At 39.9% G+C, this 9,322-nt stretch overlaps 1 pseudogene; it reads left to right on the top strand.

The window, feature by feature from the left end:
- Positions 1-1,262: 1,262 nt before the first annotated feature.
- On the top strand, positions 1,263-9,039 carry LOC141833811 (protein unc-13 homolog; annotated as a pseudogene).
- Positions 9,040-9,322: the final 283 nt, after the last annotated feature.

The raw sequence follows: 9,322 nt of genomic DNA, 5'->3' as shown, positions 1-9,322 counted from the left end.
CTACTATGATCTACCATTTCATCAGATATTGGAGGTGTTACGAAGATGAGGTATGTTGGTGGTATGGAAGGCACCTCCCCTAGTTGGTCAGGCATCAACCAACCCAAGATGCATATCAGATGGTGCTTATAGAGGATGTAGGAGATGACCACATATCAATTGATAAACTCAGGATGGGGTCAGATAGAGATTACACATGACACAGTACTATGGCACCAGCAAACTAATGCAGACTCAGCGCATCAATTCATGAGGCAGGAGGATATAGAGGTACATTTATGGTGTGGAGGAGGAGATGTAGGAGCCACATCATCCCCCAACTACTTGGGCATGGTAGCTATAGATGAGATGACTTCACACTATTGGATCGACTTTGGATGGGACTTAGATGGTTGTTGCACGTGACACAAGAGATGACTATACACTGAAGGATGTTGCAAGTCTTCCGAAAACACTACTGTGACATCAGTATGTTTAAGGGTGATCATTTAAATGTGAAGTTGATATGTATAAAAGTACAAACACATAGATATTGTACCTTGGATATCCACTTAGATCTAATACTTTATCAGACATTAGCGGCTATCTTTGGACACTTGTATGGTTTATATGTTTTGATGATATATATTTATCTTTTATAAAAAAAAATATTGGACATAGCTCTAGCCCAATATGTCAAGTAACCTGGTACGATAGTGATTATATTTGCTACAACTTGTGACTTGGAAGTGCTTGACATGGGTTGAGCTTAGTTGAGTTATGCCACAGCTAATGAATATATTAATTTTATTTTAAAATTTTTTAATAATATATAAAATTTAAGAAAAATTATAATCATAGAAATATTTTTTAATAAGATTTATGATATTTCATAAAATTATTAGATATTTTTCTTTAAAATAAAAATAATTTTAAAATAAAATACTTTAAATTTTAAATTCATGATTATGCAATGAAATAACACGTGTATTTTTTTCATTGGCTATGTTTAAGTACGGAATTTAACAAAGGATAAAATAATGGGAGTTTGAAATTTTTAAATGTAAATGGACAATTTCGAGAACAAGTTAAAGCGTGGTCTGGAAAATAGGAAAACTATTTGTGTCTTTTTTTATATATTATTTGTTTGACCGTCGTCCATTGCTCTATTTTTATACAATCTTCCGCAGAAGACGCAGCTCCTCAGCGCGCTAACGCCACCTGACCCAACCCAGCACAACACCGACACCCCCGCCATTAGCCGCTCACAGCCGCCGTGGACGATGGGCACCCGCCTGCGCCGCCGATCTTCTAGCTCCAGTGGCTTCTCCGTGTTGGAAGAGCCGGAGGAGGAGGACGGCGGCGAGCTCCAGTGGCCCTTCGGTCGCCTCGACACCCTCACCCGCGACGAGCTCAAGGAGACCGCCTATGAGCTCTTCTTCGCCTGCTTCCGTTCGTCCTCCGGAGGCCGCGCCCGTGATGGAAGCGACGCGGGGACAAAAGCCTCCTCTCCCGGTCGCGGGGGCCTGACGCCGGCGACAAGCCGTGTAAAAGACGCTTTGGGTCTGAGTGCGAAGCCGTCGGTGCCTGTAAGGACTATGGTTTCGACATCGGCGTCGGGGTCGCTGTTCGCAACGCTGCCTCAGACGGCAAAGGGGAAGCCTCGGCCGATGACGTCGGCGGAGATCTTGCGGACGCAGATGGGATTTACAGAGCAAACCGACGCCCGTCTCAGGAAAATCCTCATGCGCTTTCTCGTGGGCCAGGTATTGCTGGCTGTTATCATGTTTGCCAAAACCATAATTTAGTCATGACCAATTTCGATTGAATCTAACAAGTTTTGCGATGAATGATCCTATCGATTACAATTTGATGTCCTGCTCACCATATATATTTCCATTCATCAAATGCTCCTTTTGGTTTTAGGAAACCTATTGTCAGCTGTCGAAACGTACGGTAGCATTTCAGACCGAAAAATTGAAAGAAAAATAACTCAGCGGGATTGCTGATTTAATAGAAATGAACTTTGACGATGACAATGGATAAATGTGAAATCAACTTTCCAGCCTGAATTTTGGTCACGTGGAACTTCTCATACTTTTCTCTTGGCATAATCTAGGAGCTGGAGCTGGCGTCTTAGGATGAATACATCCTCCTGAGGGTTTAAGATAGAAACAATTAATTTCTTCTCTCACATTTGTTGGTGTACTGTTTCCTAACAGCTTGAACCGATCCTTGTTAGAAAAAGATAACCGAACTAGAGAAGAAAAAAGATGCGAAGAAATAAAACTTCTTGATTAATGGTTTGTCTATGAGGGATGCAATTTATTAAAAAAAATTATCAATTGATATATTATAAAAGAAAAGATCTAATCTAATAATTAACTTTTTTGAATAGTTCTCTTTTACTCTTGACAAACTCAATGAAGGCTTTTGACGTGAGTTTGTTTGCTAGTCTGGTAAAATGTTGCTTGGATAATAGCTTAGTAAAGATATCAACAAGTTGATCTTCTGTAGAAATATAAGAGATAGATAATTGTTGAGTTGCCACATATCCTCGAACAAAATGAAAATTAATTTCTACATGTTTTGTACGAGCATGAAAGATTTGATTTGCTGTAAGATATGTCACTCCAATATTATCATATCAAATTTTTAGTACAACATTTGATACAAGATGAAGTTCTGAAAGAAACTATTAAAGCCAAATAATTTTAAACGTTGTATTGACTATAATTTTATATTCAGCCTCAGTATTTAAACGAGATATTATAGGCTACTTTTTCAAATTACATAAGATAAGGTTTCATGCAAGAAATATTGCATACCCACTAGTAGAGTGTTTGCCTTCAGGAGAGCTTGCCCAATCCGCATTGCTATAAGCATGTAAGTCTCTAGAAGATTGACGATATAGAAGAAGACCATATAAAATAATACCTTTGAGATAGCGAAGTATTTTTTCACATTATCTCAATTTTATTCAGTTGGAGCATAATAAGTTGATAAGCACGATTTACTACAAAGGTAATCTCAAGTCTTGTGATAGTGACAGATTGTAAGGCTCCAATAATACTTCGATAAATTTGAAGATCAGACATAGTAGGAGAGGATGAAGTTACAAAGAAGTTGTTTATAACAATTGGTATGGAGACCGAACGTTCTTTGAAGAAGTTCAGTGATATATTTGCTCTGAGAAAGGAGACAACCTTCATCATGTGGGATAAGTTCAATACCAAGAAAAAAATGAACACTATCCAAATCTCGAATAGGAAATTCTTGATTGATAAGACTTAATAGAATTGTGATACCCTTTTGATTATTGTTGGTTATTAAAATGTCATCTACATAAATAAGAAAAAATATCATAGATCCATCATTATATTTGTAGAATAGTGAAGAGTTCGTCTTTGATTCAAAAAATCCTTGAGCTTATAACCAATTAGATGATCGATGAAACCATGCACGAGGAGCTCGTCGAAGATCATATATGAATTTTTTTAGTTAACAAACATGAAATGGAAATTGTGGATGGATAAACCCTAATAGTTTCTCCATAAATATAGTTTCCTCAAGATGACCATAAAGAAAAGTATTAGAAATGTCCAGTTGTCGTATAAGCCAATTAGAACTAAAAGCTACCAATAACAATAATTTGACAGATGTAATTTTGATAGCTGGGCTAAAGGTGTCATGAAAGTCAATATCTAATTGTTGACTAAATCTTTTTGACTATATGTTGAGCTTTGTACCGTTCAAGAGAACCATCAGCTCGATGCTTAAGGCGGAATACCCATTTAGAGTCCACAACATTCATGGAGAGAGTGCGCGAAACTAGACTTCATGTTTCATTGTGAAGAAATGTATCAAATTCTGTAGTCATTGCACTACGCAAATTTAGATTTTTGTTTGCTTGTGAAAAATAAGTTAGTTTAATAGATTTTGAAGAAACCATTAAGGCTTGTGGAAGGGAATATTAGGTTGTCATTGGTGGGCAACGTGCATAGACCTAAGGAAAGCATATGACGAGGAGCACTATCATTTGAATCACTAGTTGATGGTGATGAGGAAGTGAGCTGACATGGTGATTTTGATGATGTACTTGTATTATTTGAGGATCCAGAGCCAAAAAACATATTATCTATGGTTGGTGAGGCTTTTGAGATTGGACATGGAATAGGGTCTAATGTATTGTCCCTTCTGATATTGTTAGCGCATCTTGCTCTTATGGGAACAAAAATTTGAGGTGATTTCGATGATATAGGGGAGTTATTAGAGAGCTCCAGAGCAGGACCTAGGATGCCATCACTTCCTATAATGTTAGGTGGCATCAAGAATGTGTCACTTGTATTTGGAGGAGAGATTGAAGAAGCTGCCGAAAAAGGGAATAAAGACTCATAAAAATTAACATGCCATGAAATATATATTCGTCTTGTTGGTATATGCAAGCAACGATACCCATGGTGTAAATTACTATAACTAAGGAAAACATATTGTAGTAAATGAGAGTCAAGTTTATGTTTAGAGTAGGGGCGTAACCATGGATAACATGCATAATAAAAAATTCGAAGAAAAGTGTAGTCAAGAGTTTGATTATAAAGTTTTTGTAAATGACACTTATGATTGAGCAATAAGATAGGAAGTTGATTTATGAGATATATTGGAGTACAAATAGCTTCATCCCAAAATTTACGCGGAACTGATGCATGATGGAGAAGAGCTAAGGCAGTTTTAACAATATGTTTGTGCTTTCTCTCAACAGAGTCATTTTGCTCTAGAGTATGAGGGTAAGAGACTCAATGAACGATTTTACAAGAGATAAAATGACGAGGAAAGCTTGATATTCGTCTCCCCAATCAGAATAAAGAGAGTATTTTGCGATTAAAATATCATTCAACTTGTTTTTGAAAATAACAAAATATGTCTAATAAATCAGATCTTCTTCTCATAGGATAGAGCCAAGTATATTTATTAAAATGATCAATGAAAGTAACATAATATAGGAAACCAAAACCTCAGTTAGACAAGATAGGTGTAGGGCTCTAAATATCCGAATGAATTAATTCATGTGGAAGATTAGAAATATGATCAGATGAAGAGAAAGGTAGCTTATGACTTTTAGATTTCATGCAGACCTTAAATAAATGAGACGGAAAGGAGATAAAGGAAGTGGGTAAATCATACTTATTGATGATCGATTGAATAATACAAAGAGAAGGATGATCAAGTCGGACATGTCAAGCTGGTTTATTTGTGTGTTCACCAATGAAAGTTTTAATTGAATAACTTTGAAGATAATAGAGGTTATGTTTGATTCCCCCATAAAATAAGATAGTATTTGTTCCTCTATCTTTATAAGATAATGATTACGATGAAATTCAGAACTGACATCGTTATCAAGACAAAACTGACATACGGAGAGCAAAATTTTAGGAATAGATGGGATGTAGAAAATGTTGTGCATGCATGTGAAAAGTACGATTAGATAAATGAATATATGTATTTCCAAGATTAGTAATTTACAAATCTGAGTCATCGCCTACTTGCACCGTATCCGAGTCATGATATAGTGTTACTTCTGTAAGAATATTGTAATCTGATGTAACATGATGAGTTACTCCAATATTAATATACCATTCAGTAGATGAAAACTTTAGTGGTTTACCAAGAGTAAGCATGGACAAGAGCACTTTAGGATAAATTTGTGAAACAGTTGATTGTCCTAAAGTTGTAAGACCACCGACAAAAATTATATCAAATTGTTTATGATATTGAGTACTAATATGTCCAACTCCAAGACAAATTTGCCTTTTGCTTCAAGTATTTGACATTGAAAATAGAAGAAAAAGGAAAAATAAAGGAAAAGAGTGAATGAAGGAAAAAACGATGGTAAGGGAAAAATTGAGAGAAGATAAATTAGAGAGAAGAGAACAAATAATATGTGTGAGAAGAGAGGATAGAAAAAAATGATGAGAGAAGCACAACTTGTGGCGGTGATAGAAGAAAAATCACCATGAAGGGAAAAAAATTTTCTCTTTTTCTAATCAGGTATCCAAGCAAGTGGAGAGCATCATCCTCCCTTTGGAGCTTCTTCGCCATCTAAGGCCAGTTGAATTTGATATTCATGAATACCACCGATGGCAACATCGTCAGCTTAAAGTCTTGGAAGCAGGATTGATCTTGCACTCATCGCTCCCTACTGACCGTCTATACTCCAGCAGGACTTCGTTTCAGAGAGATCATCTCTGCAAGTGAGTTCAAACCTATTGACACCAGCAAGCATTCAGAGGCCATGCGTGCCTTATGCAATTGTGCTATGTCCTTAGCATGGCGTCACCAGAGTGTTGCTTCAGTGGAAGTGTGTCATTGGGCTGATGGATTCCCCTTAAATGTACACCTCTACTTGTGCCTGTTTCGATCAATCTTTGATCTCAAGGAACCAACGATTGTGATAGAGGAGCTGGATGAGTTGCTTGAGCTTATCAAGAAGACATGGACTACCTTGGGAATTAATAAAATGATTCATGATGTGTGTTTCACTTGGATTTTGTTCGAGCAATACATTGTGACTGGGCTTGTGGAATCTGACCTAATGCATGCAACATTGGCAATGTTGGATGAGGTGGCAATAGATGCTAAGCAACTTGACAGGGAGCCTGGTTACATGAAGGTCTTGATGCCAACAATGACCTCACTGAAGTTGTGGGCAGAGAAGCAGCTCTTGGATTATCACGAGTGCTTTCAGAAAGATGTAACGATGATGGACAGTGTGCTCTGTTTGGCAGTCTTGGCCACAAAGATAGTCAGGGAAGAGACATCAAGCATTGGAAGTGTGGGAATGATAGTGAAGAATGACATCAGGGATGGGAGAAATTTGTTATCCAGAAACTGTGTTGATCAATATATAAGAACTTCTGTGAAGAGTGCTTTTACAAAGGTTAGTAGAACTACCACTATATTCCCCCTTCACAAAATGTTTGGTCTCGAATCCTCTTCTCATTTTGATAGGCTTTTTCAATTAGCTTCATTTTGGCATCAACAGTTATTAAAGTTAAGTGCTCGCGAACGGGTTTGCTAACATGCTATGCCTAGTGAATGTAGGTATATGACAATGGTCATGGAAAATTCGATAACATGATGGTAGAAGTAGATGAGGATCCTAATGATACCATGATAAATCTGACAAAAGCGACAAGAAATAGCCTTCGTGGAGAAGGCTAAATACAGTCCATTACTAAAGAGGTGGCATCCTGTTCCTGGAGCAATTGCTGCTGTGACTCTACACAGCTGTTTTGGTGCTGTACTGAGGCAGTACATGTATAAGTTCTCATGCTTAACAAAAGAGTTGGCCAATCTTCTAAAGATTGCAGGGAATCTAGAGAAACTGCTAATTCAAATGGTAACTAAGGACACAGCTGAGTCTGAAGAAGGTAGGAAGGAAATCTTGCATGAAATCACTGCCTATGGAGTGGACTACCTCCTTTTCAAGCTTCTCAAGCATTGGGTGGATGATAGGCTCAGGATGGAAAGACAGTGTATCAACAGCGCAAGGGAGAGTGAGGTTAGTTCATTGCATTTATTCCTATTAGCATGTTCTTATCCTTTCAATAATATAGCACTAATAATGGTCAAATACACTTGGCAATGGTTACAGAATTGGAGTCCTATGTCCAAATCGGAGCCTTATGCAGAGTCTGCAGTAGAATCTAATGAAGCTAGCCAAGGTGACAGTGGATGAGTTTTTTGAGATCCAAGGAGCTGCAAAAACTGAATTAGCACAAGACCTTGCAGTTGGATTAGATACTCTCTTCAAGGACTACAGTTTGTTTGCTGCATCATGTGGTAAGACTACTATTTCTGATGACCAAATACTTTAACACAGGCAAGAAATACTTTAAGTTCTTACACAAGAAACTAATGTTAACGAGCAACTAAACCAGAACAAGTTTTGAAACTTTCTTAAGAACAGTGGGAGAGGTTGAAATATACATTATCAACAAAATTGGAAAATACAAGTTAGAAGAAAAAATGTAATGCTGTATTTTGGTAGCAAATGAACTTATGTTAATACTGTTACTGGTAAATGCCTCACTTATGATGTCAAAATGGTTACTGTTAACATGTTCCATGCAAGGTTCGAAGGAGAGCTACGTGCTTGCGCATCCTCCATTGACAAGGTGCAATCAGGATTCGAGAGTGTCCCAGCTTCTGGAAGAAGGCGGCCGCTCCTTGCAACGCCGGCGTCGTGGCCATCGACCCCAGCAGCTTCCCCATTCCCCGCGCAGCCCACGAGGTAGGCGATGCCCACCGCCACACGGCCAGCCGCACCACCCAGCGCCTCTACGTCCGCCTCAACACCCTCCACCATATCCTCGCCTTCCTCCAATCCTTCATCGACGACACCTCCTCCTCCTCCTCACATTCAGCCATTTCGATGGCGCCCGCTCCTCCATCCATACCGTCATCCTCCACGTGGTCGAGGTCGCCGCCTACCGCCTCATCTTCCTCGACTCCGCCCACTTCTTCTACGACTTTCTCTACCTGGGGAGCGTGGTTGGCGCTCGGATCGACGCGGCCCTGCGCGCGCTGACCCACAACATGGCACATCTCGCCACGGTGCTCTCCGAGAGGGCGCTGGCGACGATCCTGCCGGTGGTGATGCGGGTGACGCTGGAGGCGTTCCTGATGGTCCTGCTGGCGGGGGGCAGCGGCAGGGCCTTTACGCGGGCGGACTTCGAGATGGTGGCGAAGGACCTAGCGAGCCTGAAGCGGCTGTTTTCCCCAGCGTGCGGGGAGGAGGTTGTGTCGGAGGCAGCGGCAGCGGCGGACGGGGTGGTGGCGCTGATGGCAATGCCGACGGAGAAGCTAGTAGAGGAGTTCAGCATCGCAGCCTGCGAGGCCAGAGGGCTGGGGCGCTCGCTGGAGAGGGTGCCGATGCCGACGGCGACCGGAAAGTGGCACCGTGCCGACCCCTACACCATGCTTCGCGTGCTCTGTCACCGGAACGACGACGTAGCCAACCGGTTCTTGAAGCGCACCTTCCAGCTGCCCAAACGGAGGTGAACAGCTCGCTCCAGCTACCGCTATTTGCCACTATCTTGTAATTTGGTGGCAGTGTTCTCGTTGGGTTGCATGCCCAGTTTGTATATGAATTTAAACAAGTAAAGCGAATCGACATGAATGACATTATTGTTAGTATTATGTTAACTGGTTTTTATATTCAGTAAATATAAATTCTATTCGTAAAAAGTATATACATTTGACTGGGACACTTTAGGATCAATTTAGGTATTAAAGAATATGAGTAACATTAAAAAAAAAAAATCAGTGAGACCTGATTATTTTA

Source organism: Curcuma longa, chromosome 8, assembly GCF_044706935.1.
Source record: "Curcuma longa cultivar G26 ecotype Majalengka, Jawa Barat chromosome 8, ITB_CL_G26_1.1, whole genome shotgun sequence".
NCBI lineage: Eukaryota > Viridiplantae > Streptophyta > Magnoliopsida > Zingiberales > Zingiberaceae > Curcuma > Curcuma longa.
This window is presented reverse-complemented; position numbering and strand designations above follow the sequence as displayed.